The 18436-nt window shown below is 41.2% G+C and overlaps 1 pseudogene; it reads left to right on the top strand.

Annotated features, from left to right (window-relative positions):
* Positions 1-652: 652 nt before the first annotated feature.
* Positions 653-17420, top strand: LOC125282135 (barrier-to-autointegration factor-like; annotated as a pseudogene).
* The last annotated feature ends 1016 nt before the right edge of the window (positions 17421-18436 follow it).

Here is an 18436-nt window from a genome sequence, read left to right as displayed (position 1 = left end):
CTTGAATCTGAGATGGTTTTAGTGAATTGCTTGACCAAGAGAATGCGGTGCTGGGTCATAAATTCTGAGGCTGGGTAATAAGTCTTGCAGCTTCCACCTGGGCCTCTTGAGATCCTGAGCCGCCATGAAAGAAGTCTGACTGCCCTGAGGTGGGGCCCCGAGACCACACATGCAACATCATCCAGCAGCCCCCATAAAGGCAGCAGGCATCACTCACATTCTATGCCTCATGTGAGTGACGTTGTTCTGGGACCTCCAGAGCAGCCTTCAGCCGAATACCACCAAGGGACCCAGTCCATGCCACATGGTACAGATAAATTGCTCAGCGGAGACTTGTTCAAATTCCCAACCCACAAAGTCACAAGATATAATAAAACGGTGTTTGTTTTAAGCCACGAAGTTCTGAAGTACCTCATTACGCAAAAAGACAACTGGAGCAATGCCTCATAATGTGCACAAGAATTCTGATACATTATTCATCCATTCATTCAAAAAACACTGAGAACCACTGTGTGTCAGGCACTCTTCTATATATGAGGGACACAGCAGTAAAACAAACATACAAATAAACAGAAAAGACCCTGTTTTCATGGAGTTTACAGTCTACTGGTATAGACAGACAATAAACAAAGAATTATCTTCAGTACACTAGATGGCGGTAAGTGTGATGAGGAGAAACCAAGCCGTGTTAAGACAGCATCCCAGCAAGGCAAACTTCTTTTATAAACGAGGAAGTGGGGTCTTAGAGAGACTGACAGGCCAGTAAGAAGCAGGTTCCCAGGTATAATAAAACTGGAGTTTCATGTGGTGAAAAACTGCCCAACTAAGTTCATAAACTCAAATCCCATATCTGTATTATGAATGACACAGAGCAACCTAAATGGGCAGAACTGAGGCCGGATGGATGTGCCTGGTTTCCCAGACCGTACAAGTAACCCGGAGAGAAAGGGCGGCATGTCACCGGAGTGGGCCGGGGGCCGGGGTGGGGGGGTGCCTCTAGGACTGTACAGAGTAGGCAAAGCGGCAGCTGTACCTCAGAGCTCAGGAATCGGAACCAGAAGCAGTTTATGAGAGACGGAAACAACCCCTGAGAGAAGCAGAAATCCTTGTGTGGGGTAGGGGGGCTCTTCATTTCCTGAGGGAACAGGTGGGAGTTCAGAGGTAGCTAATGCTCATGGAACTTAATTTATTCCCACAAGCTGACAAAACCGGGGCAGTTTGGTTACTCTAGTTCTTTCGACTCAGCATTATTAGTTCAACAAACACGTACAGAGCATATGCTAGGCATTGCGCTCTGTGTTTAAAATCTACTTTGGAAAGTTATGCAGGCATTCATCAAACAGTAATACAAACCGAATTGTGCAAAGTGTTACGGTGACGGTACAAAGAGGAACTCAAAGGAGGAGGTGATTAATTCAATCTGGCTAGAGAAGGTTTCATAAGAGAGGTAGCATCTGAGTAGAGTCCTGAAGGATGCTAGTAATTCAAAACTGTCATATATTAAGGTTGCAAAATACAGTGCTTTTATTTAAAAATTTAAGTTTTCACTGGTAAGGGCGCCTGGCTGGCTTGGGTCAGTTAAGCATCTGCCTTCAGCTCAGGTCATGATCTCAGGGTGCTGGGATGGAGCCCCCATGTCAGGCTCCCTGCTCAGGGGGAGGTCTGCTTCTCCCTCTGCCTCTGCCCCTTCCCCCCCACCATGTGCACGCGCACACGCGTGCACGTATACTCTCTGTCTTTCTCTCTCTCTCTCAAAGAAATAAATAAAATATTTTAAAAAAAATAAATTTTCACTGATAGGAGAGGAAATGTTCCCAGTCTCCCCTGACTGACTACTTGGGGTCCACTTTATCTGGAAAAGCCTTGAAGCATTGCCGATGTCACTGACAGGAATCACAACAGAGTAGTTTAGATTCCTGGCTCTAGAATCAGGGAGATTTGAAAATCTCCCCTCCCCCATTAATTTCCAGCCCTGTGATTTTGACAAGCTAAACTCTATGCTTTAGCTTCCTCGTTTGTAAAATAAGTTTAATGATAATAACTACCTAGTAGGGTAGTTGTGAGAACAAGCTTACATAATATACGAAAAGTGTTTAATTCATTGCCCAGCACATCTGAAGCAGTCAATAAATCATAGCTATTTTTTATTAATGTTTGCATGCCAGGCAGGACTCCAAACCCCCATAGAAGTTGTAAATTTTAATTTCAGTTCAGCTCCAAACTGCACTCTAGAGCTAGGCCAGTGACCCAGATTTTCCATTTCTCAGCTCTCTGATTTATCATATGAGACCAAAGCACTGACAAGGAAGCTGGATTAGCTGCTTCCCTCACTCACTTCAGGCTGGAGTTCTGGGTGGGGGGGTGGGGGCAGTGGATATTTCCTCCATCACGTATTCTTCCCTTTGTCTCCCACCCTTTCCCCCTGTCTTGAGGACTGTGTGTGTATGTGTGTGTGTGTGTGTTTATTCAGATCCATCTCCGTCGCTAGCTAGCCTTGTTTGTCAGCTGTAACAAAAACCACAAGGAAAGAAATTATGACCAAGCCTTCAGACAGCTGGTGGTAATTTACTCCTACAATCCCCCTCATTCTTTCAACACCCACTATTTATGTGTATCTGATGCTGGGGGAGGGGGAACCATGTAAGAAATGTGGTATGCAAATTTCTAGGAAGGGGGTTGGAACAGTAAGGAGAGACTTGTATGAATTACATGGATAACTCTCCTTGTTTTGAACATAGATATTGGGCCTTAAAAATTAAAGCGATTGATGTGAGGGTTAATAAATAAATTTCTGGAACCAGAAACAATAGTAGAATAAATTGACAAATAGCTTCCAAGGCATTCATGACAATTGCACCATCACTAAAACTTGAGTCATTTTCCTGCGAAGGGACAAGCACTCCCAGTCCAAGGCCAGGGAGCACGGATCAGGCAATCCAGGCCTTTTGAAAGACCCATAGAGATGATAACTAAGCGCAGCACGTGATCCTGGTTTAGAGCTTGGGCTAGTCTCAATTAGAAAACACACTGCTTAGGAGAAAGCAGGCATACAGCTTTGGTCTCCGCTTGTGTTTCTTGTATCATGCCACCTACTAGCTTGTCCTCAGATCGACCAAGATGGATTTCTCTGGATTTAAAATTCTGGCAGACACCGAGAATCCCTAGTATTCTGTTCCCTCTACAGATTGGACCTAAGGGTATATAGATATGATACATTAAGTTTAAAAAATTCAGTGTTATGCTTCATATATATATATTTTTTCATTCATACATGTAAGTATATGTATATATATTTATTTATTTAGCATGTAAATCAGTTTTTAAAACTTGCTGTCTTGAAAAAATATATAAAAATTTTATTTTTTTAAAGATTTTATTTATTTATTTGTCAGAGAAAGAGAGAGCACAAGAAGGGGGAGCAGCAGGCAGAGGGAGAAGCAGCCTCCCCGCTGAGCAAGGAGCCAGATGCAGGACTTGATCCCAGGACCCTGAGATCATGAACTGAGCCGAAGGCAGATGCTTAACCAACTGAGCCACCATGACATCCCAAAATTGTAAAAATTTTATACATATGGAAAAGCTGCAAAATACTACAATGACGTCCTGTAAATCCTTCAGTTGATTCACCAGTCACTAACATTTTGCCACATTTGTTTCCCTCTCTCTCTCTACACACACACAGAATTATTGATGAACCTTATTTGAAAGTAAGATGCAGACTCTTTGCCCCTATATTTCAGTGTGCATCTCCTACGAATAATTAAAATTATTAAATTATTGTGATTATGTAGGAGTATATATCACCTCTCCCAGGTCCACTTTTGTCACTATTAAACAGAATCTGAAGTATTTGCGCTGAATTACTTAACTAATTTCAGGAACTGTCCCTGGTAGATTTATGGCTCAAATCTGCACAAGTAATGAGGCTCACCAGAGTAATCACTCCCAGGACAAAGGTAAATATACAAGAAAGATAAATTCCCTCTCCTACACTTTGAATTACTGGAAGCCAATTTCTTGTCAGTTTACAACAGCTGTTTTGTCCTGTCTTCCAGCTGGCAAGGATTCATGCACACTGACATGTAGCCCCAGAAAGCCTCACACAATCAAGAAAAAATTTTAATGAGAAAAATTCCACATATGCCTATTCACTTTTGTCTTAATATCTATTTTAGCATATAAGAAGCCAAAATACGGAGCTGTGGCGTTCAGTATCAAACATCTGGCAATCCCAGACAAAAAAATTAGCATACTTCAACAGTCTTTCACCCTTGCAAAATTCCACACTTGCATAGTTCTACCACTATGATTCGTTTTGACTAAAATAATCTTTTATTAGATGAAAGTATCTCCATTTTAGGGTAGGTATGTGATACAACAACAGGTACAGAAATACTAGTTGGCTCTAAATTGGAAGTTGTGATATACAGAAAAGAATTATTGCATCCTCTATTTGTTGGCTTTGGTACGTTCTCACGTTCTCAGGAGATGGAGGGAAAAATCAAAGCCAGAAGATCCAGGTGCTGATGGACTGGTTCAAGCTTTTTTTTTTTTTTTTTTTTTAAGATTTATTTTTAGGGGGCACCTGGGTGGCACAGCGGTTAAGCATCTGCCTTCGGCTCAGGGTGTGATCCCGGCGTTATGGGATCGAGCCCCACATCAGGCTCCTCCGCTATAAGCCTGCTTCTTCCTCTCCCACTCCCCCTTGTGTTCCCTCTCTCGCTGGCTATCTATTTCTGTCAAATAAATAAATAAAATCTTTAAAAAAAAAAGATTTATTTTAAAATTTTATTTTAGAGAGAGACAGAGAAAGAGCACGAGCGAGGGTAGGGCAGAGGGAGAGGGAGGGAATCTCAAGCAGACTCCCTGCTGAGTGCACAGCCCAACAGCGGGGCTTCATCCCAGGACCCTGAGATCATGACCTGAGCTGAAATCAAGAGTCAGACTCTTTACTGACTGAGTCACCCAGGCACTCCATCACGTTTTTGATTCAACTGTGAAGGTGTTCAAGGCTGGACCTCAGGTAAGGGGAGAAGAACACCACCTTACCTGTGGTACAAAATTTGAGGGATGCCAAAGATTCAGTAATCAAGATAACTGCTATCTTACTGCATTATTTTTCAAAAATAAAATTATTGCAAAAAATCCATGATGAACAAAATATCAAAATTTTAAATAAAGGCAGGATCTGCTTCTGCATTTGCAAGATCTTGGAAGTGAGTGCCTTACCTACCCTCTGGTGAGGGCCCTGGTTGTTCATCCTGGATGGCGTGACACTGTTATTCTCTAGTTATGTTCTGCTGACCTTGTTGGCAACAGCTCTCTGTGCATCATGAACTGCCACGTATCCGGTGGCACCTTTAAGATACTGCAAAGCAAAAGTGATCATCCAGCCTCCTCCCAACCTCTTTCCCAAATAGTTGCAAGGCTCAAAGACAAGTTCCTGTGATTTATAGGGCATTGGGGAGATGGTGGAACAGGGTGGGAAGGGGAGATGGTGGGAAACAGTAAAAAGAACAATTTATCTTATGAATTGCTGCTAATGCAATTACACCGGAATGCAAATTTTCTTTTCTTTTCTTTTTTAAGATTTTACTTATGTATTTGACAGAGAGAAAGACAGCCAGCGAGAGAGGGAACACAAGCAGGGGGAGTGGAAGAGGAAGAAGCAGTTTCCCTGCTTCGATCCCAGAAGCCTGGGATCACGCCCTGAGCCGAAGGCAGACGCTTAATGACTGAGCCCCCCAGGCACCCGCAGAATGCAAATTTCCTGCCCTTTTAAGAAAATGCTGGGCCCCAACTCTCAGTTTGAGGCACCTACCCATTCAACTCAAAGATCAAACTCACTTCACCTTTCGCCTTCCCATCACCTGGGCTACAGCTGGTTCTGGAAATCAAAGTAGCCATGCTACATCCTCCATGCAGAATGTACTGAATTCAAGCTGCTTAGGAAATTTCCTTAGACTGGAGCCTCTCCTTCAGCAGGAGCTGCCTACCCACAAGACCATGAACCTGATCTTGTGCCAGTGCAAACTACCTAGAGGTGTAGAACCAATCTTATAGAATTGTGCTCACAGATGTAGGTGGGCCCTTAGCTGGGTCATCCATGCTCCAGGGATTCACAGTCACCAACACGACCCCATATGGTCTTACACCTGACCTGCTTCACTCATTTATGTTACCTACCAGGTTGTCTGCAGGTACCAGGCGTTCACATCTCCCTTCAGGACTTGCCTGGTTCCTAGTGGTGGGGCACCCGAGGCCTGCCTTCTGCCTCTGTACCTAAATCTATCTCATAGGACCAGTCCGACCCTCTAATCTTGAGTTCTTTGTGCCACCTTTTCTTTTTTTTTTTAAATCTACCCTCTGGACAGAATGGGGGAATCACAGCTCAGAACCTTAGCCTGAAGAGCTGACCCATTTGCAAGGCCCTCCCTTCACCTCAGGCCAGACCCTGCAGCCCGTTTTCTTTTACTGAAGTATAATGCAGGGCCCAGTCCAATTGAAAGCAGGTCTACCCCAGTTGTCTACCTCAGTTTCTGACATTTTTATTTTCAGGGACTGGGTCCTCTTTCCGGTCTTCCTTGACATCCGATTTCTGCCTGGAGACGAGAACAGACCAAGACCTGAGAAGATGGGGTAAAGGGAAAGGAAGTCCGGGAGCCAGCTGAGACAGAAGGGAGGTGAGATACACAAAAGTCTTCAAAAACGCAGGAGGCTTTTAAAGGTTTCCCTGGAACAAGGAAGAGAGAAAAAAAAGCTGCAGCCACTGAAGAGCTCGAGCTGAAGGCTGAGAAAAACCAGCCTCTGTGTTAAACTAGAAGAGTAAAAACAGGGTATGACATTTAGAGATGCACCAAAGTTGAGCATTGTCAATGAGCCGAAATCTGCCAGTTGGCTTCAGTTTTAGAAAACCCAATGACTGAGTGCGGACTTCATGTGGTTTCCTACATCTCTGAGCGTGTGCTTGTGTGGGTACCACAATATCTGATGAGCATCCCATGTCCGTGACACAAACAGAATGAGCCACTTAGATTTCTGTTAATATCTGAACACTCACCTTCAAATACAGGCAAGTTTTCTAGGTATAATTTGGAGTGAAAAATCTCCTTATATGTTTTACATGTGGAAATTCTGTCAATCCTTCAAAATATAAAAGTTTAAGTATCACTTCAAGAGTGAAATGCAATAAAGAAAAATAATTACGGAAGCTATTAATTTAAAAATCCATAGTTATTAATTTTATTAATAACATAAGCAATGTCATTAACAGTTATTTTAAACGCATATATGCCCCCAGTTTCTGGCTCTGTTTAGCTCTGACTAGTATGAGGGCAGCTTTGCTGATTTATGTTAGAAACATACTCTAATTTGGTGGCAAGTACTGCTACATGGTAGTACACAGGAGAGACAAGGAATGCAGCTAGGATCTTTTCTTGGGCCAACTTCTGTAAACAAAGACTAGTTAGGAACCATCACTATTAACTACATTTACAAAGTGGTCTCCCAGAGCGCCTGGGTGGCTCAGTTGGTTAAGCGTCTGCCTTCAGCTCAGGTCATGATCTCAGGGTCCTGGGATTGACCCCACGTCGGGCTCCCTGCTCGGTGGGGAGCCTACTTCTCCTTCTGCCTCCCCTGGCACAGCTCATGCTCTCGCCTGCACTCTCTCTCTCTCAAATAAATACATAAAATCTTTGAAAATAAAAAATAAAAATAGGGGCGCCTGGGTGGCACAGCGGTTAAGCGTCTGCCTTCGGCTCAGGGCGTGATCCCGGCGTTATGGGATCGAGCCCCACATCAGGCTCCTCCGATATGAGCCTGCTTCTTCCTCTCCCACTGCCCCTGCTTGTGTTCCCTCTCTCGCTGGCTGTCTCTATCTCTGTCAAATAAATAAATAAAATCTTTAAAAACTAAAAATAAAAATAAAAAATAGAAATAAATTTAAAAAATATAAGGTGGTTTCCCAATAGGTTGTCTAAGACAGAGCTTTCCAACCAGTGTACCTCTTGTGCTGCAAACAAGTTATATTGTCCAGACATTGACCTCCTCAACCCTTAAGTCATCCTGAGAAGATAGCCAGAACCAGTCACTGCCGGCAGTGTCTTCCAGGGATGCTTGCAGGGCTGACTGAGCAAGTAGAGTCTGATGTTTTTTGTTCTATGGATACAGATGGTAATAGCTTGGCATAGTCTTTGGCCTCAGCTCTGGTTCCACTCATCCTTTCTTTTTTTTGTGCTTGATTTATTTTTTTTTTAAGATTTTATTTATTTATTTGACAGAGATAGAGACAGGCAGCGAAAGAGGGAACACAAGCAGGGGGAGTGGGAGAGGAAGAAGCAGGCTCATAGCGGAGGAGCCTGATGTGGGGCTCAATCCCAGAACGCCGGGATCACGCCCTGAGCCGAAGGCAGACGCTTAACCGCTGTGCCACCCAGGCGCCCCTGTGCTTGATTTATAATGGCCCCACTCCAAAAGGAAGGAAAGAAAGGAATAAATCCTAGTCCTCTAATTTCCAGGAGTTTCTGTAATGGACGCAGACTATGGCAGGTAGTCTCTAAGGTAGCCCCCAATGACCCCTGGTAATCACACTCTTGGTATTGGAAAGAGATTTACTATAAGGGATTACAATTATGCACTCATGGAGGCTGGGAAGTCCCACTATCTGCTGTCTGGAAGCCGGAGACCCAGGAAAACTGATGTTATTCTCAGAACCAGGGAGACCATGGTATCAACCCCAGGCTGAGATTAGAAGACGAACATTCCTGCTCCTGCGCATAGGCAGGGGGAGGAAATTCTCCCTACCTCCATCTTTTTGTTCTATTTAGGCCCTCAAGGGATTGGAAGGTGTCCATCTACAATGGGGAGGGCAATCTGCCTTACTCAGTCTGCCAATTTCAACTGCTAATCTCTTCTGAAAATACCCTCACCGACTCACCCAGAAATAATGTTTCACCAAATTATCTGGGCACCCTGTGATCCAGTCAAGTTGACACGTACAATTCACCATCACAGCCACTAAGTTTTGGGGTAATTTGCTATGCAGCAATAGACAACAGATGCAGACACTCCTAAACTTACCCTCAGTCCAAGGTGATGTCTGTAGAGGTACAGACTTAGCCCTCTCATTCACAAAGAAGCTATTACTCTCTTTAGAGTAAAGAAAGACAAAGAATTTGGAGCACTTATTTAAGGCTGCACAGTAGGACCGAGATTTATGGTGAAAATTAAGGGAGCAATAAATAGCACTTTTATAAGACCATTCTGTATAATACATTGCCTAAGCATTCTCTTTCCAGAATGTGCTTTTAATTACTATGAAGAAAAATTTTTTTCTTTTAGAAAATAGATGCAATTCATGAAAACCTTTCTTTTTTTAAATTAAATTAATTTATTTGAGAGAGAGAGTGTGTGCACGGTGGGGGGGGGGTGTCAGTGGGGTGGGTAGGAGGACCAGAGGGAGAGGCAGAATTCCCACTGAGCAGGGAGCCCTACGCAGGGGCTGGATCCCAAGACCCCGAGCTCATGACCTGAGCTGAAGGCAGATGCTTAACTGACTGAGCCTCCCAGGAGCCCCCATGAAAACCTTTCTTGTTGAGATTATAATAAAGCTGTACATTTGAGTTGCAGTATTTAGTTGGAGCTTTTAAAGTCGAGATTTACATAGCAAGGAGGTAAAAAGATGTCATAGATTTGAATATTATGGAAACAAGAAGGATGCTAAAATATGGTACTGTTTCTGTTTGCACACTAAGGTCACTTGCTCATGTTGACATTTCTTTTATTGGTTCCACTTTCTGTGAGCTAACGTTCGGTTGAACGTGAGCGTGCGATGAGCACACACACAGTAGATAAAATCCCCCCACTCTGTGAATTTGTGTGCCTGTTGTTCTGGGCAGTGAGCCCAGCCTGCTTTAAGTCTTTGTTATTTGAACAGTGTCCCAGATTCTCCTTTGAAATGTACAATTCCCTCATTTTTATTAACCTGAATATGGAACTATCTGATGCTTTTTTGATAGATTTTCAGTCACGACCAGGTATGCTCCTTTTTGTTTTAAAAGGGTCATTCCTTCCTCCGTGCTTTCAGGACTTATACCAAATGAATTAGAAAGCAAGTCCTCGCAAGGTCAAATTTTAATAATGGAGCTAATTATTTTAAAACAGATGACATGTTACACTTGTTATGCTAACGAGACCATTTTTGTCAAAGCTCTAGCAAAGGCTTTTTGTTATTGTTTTGGGTTTTTTTTAAGGAAAAGAAAATCTAGTGTCATTGAAAAGAAACATTTTATAAGCAAGGTGAACAAAAATAATTACTGCAATGCACATGAAACATACATTTAGCACCTGCCAATGAAGCAGCACTTCTACCATTTCCTAACTGTATCATGGTGCCACATTATTTAACCTTTCTTAAAAAACAGGGATAATAATAATATCTTTCTCACAGAATTGTATTGAGGATTAAACCAGATAATGTTTATAAATTGCTTAAGATATGGCTTGGCATGTAGCAAGTGGTCAATAAAAATTATTAATGATGTAACTTCTACATGCAGTAATCATAATAATGATACTGCTGCTGCCATGAATGTCAGTGATCAGACTCTAAGTTACAGAATTCTGTTTGGAACTCCTGTGGGATCCAGTACAAATCCCCTTTATTTATGAGGCTCTCCATCTGGTCATCATATGCAACCCTCTGTGAAGGTATTTTTTATATTATCCAGAGTCCTCTCTGTTGGAGAAAACTCCATCCCTGTCCCGGATCGCCTAACCACCGCCAGCCCCATAAAGAGTGGGGAAAAAACTTCAACTAAGATTAAGCAAAGAACTTCAACCAGAGGTTTCAAATACAGCTGAATACAGAGGCTCCAAAAGTGAATCATCTTTCTCCATCTCAATCGTTTCCTGTTCTGATTTTATTTTCAGCATCTGCAAGGTAGGGAATTATCTGCCAGGAGACCCTACATTCTCTCTGAGGCTCCCGTGCATTGGAAGAGCGGCTGCCTCTTTTGGGAGGCCCCTGAAGAATCCTGTTTGAGTCAAGTGCGTATCCCTGAACTAATTCCTGACACCGTGGGGGAAAATTAATCTTTTTTCATTAACATGAAAAAAAAACTTTTGTTTAAATAGACTTAATTTTCTTAGAGCAATTTTAGGTTTAAATTATTCTTTTTAAAAAGGCCCATGATATCTCCTTTTTAAAATTTTTTTTAATTTTTTTTTTTTAAGATTTTATCCATTTATTTGACAGAGAGAGAGAGAGAGAGCACAGCAGGGGGAACGGCAGGTGGAAGAAGAGGGAAAAGCAGGCTTCCCGCCGAGCAGGGAGCCAGATGTGGGACTGGATCCCAGGAGCCTGGGATCATAACCTGAGCTGAAGGCAGACACTTAACCAACTCAGCCCCCTCAGGCGCCCTGGGATACCTCCTTTTTAAACTGCATTCCCTGCATCCAATACACCACTGAATTCTGTTGGCTCTACCTCCAAAATATATTTTGACTCCGTTCACTTCTTACCAGCCTGACTGCTACCACCACGGTATGAATCGCCACTATCGCATATCTGGTCTACTTACTGCAACAAGTCTTCAAAGCAGCCTCCTTTGCTTCCAGTCTTGGCCTCCTAAAGTCTCTTCTACAAAAGCAGAGTGATATTTTTAAACATTTTCCAGATCATATTATGCTTATGCTTCAAACCCTTCATCAGTTTCCCAATGTCCTTAGAATAAAATCAACTTCTTACCATGGCCTACGAGATCTCAGTCCTCCTCTCCCCCTCATCCCCTGCCACTGTCCCTTTGTTCAGCATGCTCCTACTGCCTGGTCTTCCTTCTGTTCCTCAAACACCACAGGCTTATTCGGACCTTAGGGGTTTACAATTGCAGTTCTCTTACCACCTGCTCGTCCCTCTCTAATCAGTGATTCTGTTTTATTTTCCTTATAAACCTTGTGAACAAGAGAGATCACTTTATTGTATAGTATTTACTTGTTTGCTGTGTATCTCCTCACCATTCCTACTACTTCATTAAACATAAGCTTGTGAGGGTAGAGCCTTTATCCAATAATCTTGTTCTTTATCCTATTCCAGCACCCAGAATTATTCCTGGCATTCCACACATACTTTTCAAAAAGATGAATGAGCCAACTTTGGCTAAATTACATTTTTTTAAAGATTTTTATTTATTTATTTATTTGACAGAGAGATAGAGAGCCAGAAAGCACAAGCAGGGGGAGCAGCAAAGGCAGAGAGAGAAGCAGGCTTCCAGCTGAGCAGGGAGCCTGATGTGGGGCTCGATCCCAGGACCCTGGGATCATGACCTGAGCCAAAGGCAGACACTGAACTGACTGAGCCACCCAGGTGCCCCTGTTGTGTTTTTTTTTTTTCCTTTAAAAAGGATTACTGGAAGGGAAGACCCACAGAATCAAAGGAAGTGTTGAAGACTCAAAAGAATAGGCTCAGAAAGGGCAGAAGAAACAATAAGGGAACACCTGGTTCCAAGCATTTTTCCACTTTATATGGCTCCTCTGAAGATGCGATATTATGAAGAGAGTCAGATTGTCCGAGTATGCGTCTCGTCAGCATCATATAGCTAAGAGACCTTAATTGACATTCCCTTTAATAAACAAAGGGAAAAAAGGTAATTCTCTAAAAGAAATGTAGGGCTATTATCCATAAAGGGAAGAAATGAATGCCCCACAGCCAAAAAAAAAAAAAAAAAGGCATTGACAAATCTCTGCAATAATCCCTGACCTTGTCATCTACAAGACATCTACTTTATCCTAATATTAACTGAAGCAATACACAAGAAATGTCAATAGATTTTCATATTAACCTCCATCAAATAAAAGAGTAAGATACATCTATCAAAAATCATGCAGCACATTCAGAAGATGTTTTCTCTCTCCTATGTCTCAGAGAAATTTAAAGGTCGGAGATGGTTCTACAAGACATCTCCTTTTGGAAAGTCCCAAACTGGAATAACTCATTTCCCTGATACCCGCTTCTCCTACCATATTATCTGTCTCAGTTAATGATATTATTACTCCCTCCATGATTGATCTAGAAATTTAAGAGTAACTCTTGTTTCCTCCCTCTTGATCAGCAAATCCTATCGATGCTACTTTAAAAATTCTCAAATTTATCCCTTCTTCCCTTCTCCCTCTTCCCCACCACCACTGTCCAAGTTCAGGCCCTCATTGCTTCTGACTCTGAGTAGCTTCTCAATGATCCCCTGTCTCTTCACTCAACCCACCTAACCGCATCTCCCATACAGTTGTCACACTTACGGTTCTAAAGCAGAGATCTAAATATGATAGTTCTCTGCCTTAAAAGTTTCTGTACCACCACACTGTCTCCCTGCCACACACATGTCTTGGTTGGAGGGACAGAACACAAAGGTCTCTCAGAATTGTTTATAAATGCAATAGTTCTTTTTTCTTTTCTTTCTTTTTTTTTTAGAAAGAGAGAGAGAGCGCACACATGCACACTAGCTGGGGGGAGGGGTAGAGAAGGGAGAGGAAGAGAGAATCTTAAGCAGGCTTCAAGCCCAGTGTGGAGCCCAATGTGGGGCTGGAGCTCACAACCCTGAGATTGTGACCTGAGCCGAAATCAAGAGTCTGGGGCTTAACCAGCTGAACTTTGACTCTTCTGGATGTATTTTAATTTCAAAATGGAAATCTAATAGGTTAACAAAATAAAAATCTATATGCTCTATAACAATTAAAATGTTAATGTTTTTATAGAAGTAATTCCTTTCAGATGTTTTGATTAACAACTGAGTGACATAAAGAAGTTTCAGCATTCTTGATTAATATTTCACACAACTTAAGATAAAGCCATTAATTTAGCATTTCAAAGAAAAAAATTTAAAAAGGAGAATGGTAACTCCCTGAGAATCTATGTACCTAGTAAAGCTCATTTATACAAGAGGCAAAAGACATTAATCAAAGAGAAATAAAAATGTATATTAATGAATTTCAATATACCTCTCTCAATAATTGATAAAAAAGTTAGGCACATTATATGGAAAACTTGAACAACATAATGAATCAACTTGATCTATCTGATCTTTATAAAACACACCCCTCACCACCAGCAGGATACATATTTTTTTCCAGTGCACAAGGAACATTTACCAAGACAGATCATAATCTGGGTGATAAAACAATTCTCAACAAATTTAAAAGAATTCAAATCATTCAAGATGTGCTCTCTGACTAAATAGAGTTAAATTAGAAATCAACAGCAGAAAGAAGTCTGAAAAATCCTCACATATCTTAAAACTAAACACACTCTTCTATATAACCCACAGAGCAAAGAAGAAACTAAAAGTGAAATGGGAAAAGTGAACTGAATGAAGATGAGTTCATGAGATATCAAAATTTGTGGGATAGAGTTAATGCAGTACTTGGAACGAAATTTATGGCACTAAAACACTTGGATTAGAAAAGACATTTCTTAAAGCAATGATCTAAGCATCCACTTCAAGAAACTGGAAAAGGAAGAGCAAATGAAGTTCAAGGTAAGCAGAAGAAAGGAAACAACAAGGATCAGCGGTAAAGCAAATAAACTGAAAACAGAAAAACAATAGAGAAAATCAATGAAGCCAAAGTCAGTTTTCTGAAAAGGTAAATAAAACTGATAAACTTCTAGTCAAGTTTATCGAAACAAAAAGAGAAGACACAAATAAACACTATTGGGAATGAGAAAGATGACATCACTACAGATTCTACAAATATCAAAGAACTGATAAGAAAATTGTATTTCTGGGACGCCTGGGTGGCTCAGTGGGTTAAGTCTCTGCCTTCCACTCAGGTCATGATCTCAGGGTCCTGGGAACAAGCCCTGGTGACATCAGGCTCCCTGTTCAGTGGGGAGCCTGCTTCTCCTTCTCCCTCTGCCTCCCCCTCTGCTTGTGCTTTGTCTCTCGATTTCTCTCTCAAATAAATAAACAAAATCTTAAAAAAAAAAAAAACCCAGAAAATTGTATTTCAGTTTTCAAAACTGAAAAGTTTACGGCAATAAAGTTGACAACTTAGATAAAATGAACAAATTTTAGGGTGGCTTGGTTGGTTAAGCATCCAACTCTTGGTTTCAGCTCAGGTCATGACCTCAGGGTCCTGGGATTGAGCCCTGATTTGGACTCCATGCTCAGTAGGGAGTCTGCTTCCCCCTCCCCTGCCCCACCCTTCACCCCCCCCACCCCCCACCCCCGCTCATGTACTCTCTCTCTCAAATAAATAAATAAATAAATCTTTTTTAAAAAATGAACAAATTTCTTGGACTACATAAATTAACAAAACTTTCCCCAGAAGAAACAGATAAACCAGTCCTATATTTATTAAGGAAATTGAATTTGGGGACACCTGGGTGGCTCAGTCGGTTAAGCATCTGCCTTTGGCTCAGGTCATGACCCCAGGGTCCTGGGATCATGTCCTGCATCAGTCTCCTTGCTCAGCGGGGAGCCTGATCTCCCTCTGCCTCCCACTCCCCCTACTTGTGCTCTCTCTCTGACAAATAAATAAGTAAATAAATAAATAAATAAATAAATAAAAAGGAAATTGAATTTGTGGTTAAAAACCTTCACACAAAGAAAAACTAGGCTTAAAAGTGTTTACTAGTGAATATAATCAAACATTTAAGGAAGAAGTAATGCAATTTTCACCCAAACTCTCTCCCAACATTGAAGAGATCGGAATACTTCCCAACTCATTTTTGGAGACCAACATTATCATTATACAAAATCCAGCCAAAGATACAATAAATTAAGAATACAAACCAATATCCCTCATGAACACAGATGCAGAAATTCTTAACAAAATTTTAGCAGATCTAATCCAATAATATATAGAAAGTACAGTATATCATAACTAAGTGGGATTTATCCCAGGTGCCCAATGTTGATTTTAACATTCTTAAATCAATCAGTGTAACTCATCAAATTAACAGAATATAGAAAAAGAAAAATGATACAGTAAGCTCAATGGATGTACAATTAGACATCGATTCCTAATGAAAACTCTCATAAAACTAGGAATAGAAGGGACTTCCTCAACCTGATAAAAGGTGCCTATGAAAAACCTACAGGTAATATCATACATAATGGTAAAAGACTGAATGCCTTCCTCCTAAGATCAGGAACAAGGCAAAGACGTTTGCTCTCACTCTTTCAATTTAACTTTGTACTGGAGGTTCTAGCTAGTGCAATCAGGCAAGAAGAAAGAAAGAAACAAACAAACAAGCAAATAAATGACAGACAGACATAGAGATTGGAAAGAGGAGTAAGATCTCATCTCTCTTTTTGGGGGGGATGACATCATCATGTAGAAAATTCTATGGAATCTATAAAAAAATCTATTAGAACTAAAGAGTGAATTTAGCAAAACTAAAGGATACAAAATCAATATACAAAGATCAATATAAAGTAGCAATAAACAATCAGAAATAGAAATTTTAAAGATGTTATCATTTATAATAGAATTAAAGATATAAAGAATTAAGGCATAAGTGTCTCTAAGACACATAAACAGTATACACTAAAAGCATAAAACACTGGTGGGAGAAATTAAAGACATTATTATTATTATTGTTATTATTTTGGATTGGATAATTCTTCATTGTGGGGACTGTTCTGTGCATTGTAGAATGTTTGTCAGCATTACTTACCTCCATCTGCTAGATGCCCGTATCACCCTTGCCCTGAGTTATGATAAACAAAAATGTGTCCAGATAGTGTCATATGTCCCCTGTGAGGCACAGCTGAGAACCACTAACCTAAGGAAATGGAGATATGCACTATGTTTACGGATCAGGAGACTTTGCTAAAGATAAAGATATTGCTAAAATATCAATTCTCTCCAAATTAATTCATAGGCTCAATGTGATCCCACCCAAATTACCAGCAGGATTTTTGTCTATATTGACGAGTGGATTCTAAAATGTATGTGAGAATACAAAGGACCTAGAGTAGCCAAAATGATTTTAAACAAGAAGGAGAAAATTGGAGGACTTATACTACACGATCTTAGAACTTAAAAAGAACTGCTGTGATCAAGCCAGTATGGAGTAGGATGAGGCATCGGCGGGGGTGGTCGGGTGGCAGGAGGAGTCACATAGGAGCTGGAGCTGCCAGTTAAGCTGATCAAGATAACAACTTCCCCAAAACACTGAGACTTTGTGGGAGAGCCCACGGGGAAAAGCCAGTGGAGATCCTGGCCAGGATTGATGAAGTTCTGGGCAAGAAGCTAGAGGAGAAGGGCTTTGACACAAGGCCTGTGTGGTCCTTGGCCAGTTTCTGATGCTAAAGAAAGATGAAGATGTCTTCCGGGAGTAGCTGAAGGACACAAGTGGTGCCAACGCCAAGCAGTCCTGGGACTGTTTCGGAGGCCTTTGAGAATGCTGCAAGGCCTTCTTGTGAGGCTCTCTGGATGGTTCCCCAATCCCTAGCCCCAGAATTGAGTCTCCAGAGTTTGCAGCGCATGGGGACTCCTCCCTTGTCCTCTACAAAGGAAGAGACTGCTGTTGTCATATTCACCTGTGATTGGGAGTTCTCTCCCCTTACCATTTCAATTTTCTTTTTTGGAATTCTCGCTCTTGCATGCATTTCCTTTCTCCTTCCCCTACCAGTTTCAAGTCAACAATTATCAGCTTTTCCAAGTGGATTCCTGGTCCTTCCCTCACCCCCACTTCTATCTCTGGTTGGGCTTATGCTCTTTGCCTCCTTTTTTGGTAGAACAGGCAGCGTCCTTGTAAAGTTTTTTTAAATCAATAAAGTCAGTGTCTTTCAAAAAAAAAAGACAGTATGGTATTTGGTCTTAAAATAGACAAAGAGGGGGCTCCTGGGTGGCACAGCGGTTAAGCGTCTGCCTTCGGCTCAGGGAGTGATCCTGGCGTTGTGGGATCGAGCCCCACATCAGGCTCCTCCGCTATGAGCCTGCTTCTTCCTCTCCCATTCCCCTGCTTGTGTTCCCTTTCTCGCTGGCTGTCTCTATTTCTGTCAAATAAATAAATAAAAAATCTTTTAAAAAAAATAGACAAAGAGATCAATGGAACAGAATAGAAAATTCTGACAAACACCCACATATATTCGATCAATAGATTTCAATAAAAGTGCCAAAGCCATCAAATGGAGAAAGAACAGAATTCTCAACAAACAGTGCTTGAACAAGTGGATATCGATATGAGCAAAAAATGAACCTTGATTAATACCTTGTACCACATACAAAAGTTAACTCAAAATGAATCATAGACCAAACATGAAGTGTAAAACTATAACATTTCTAGAACACATAGGAGAATATTTTTATGATCTTGGGTTAAATGGTAGTTTCTTAGCTATAACATTATAACCAAAATCCATAAAAGAAAAATCGGGTAGTTTGGACTTACTTGGTAAAATTAAAATTTTTCTGGTCTTCAAAAGACACTTATTAA

The sequence above is a fragment of the Ursus arctos genome, unplaced genomic scaffold (assembly GCF_023065955.2).
Source record: "Ursus arctos isolate Adak ecotype North America unplaced genomic scaffold, UrsArc2.0 scaffold_12, whole genome shotgun sequence".
NCBI classification, from domain to species: Eukaryota; Metazoa; Chordata; class Mammalia; order Carnivora; family Ursidae; genus Ursus; species Ursus arctos.
Note: the sequence above shows the minus strand (reverse complement) of the source record. Positions and strands in the feature narration are given on the sequence as shown.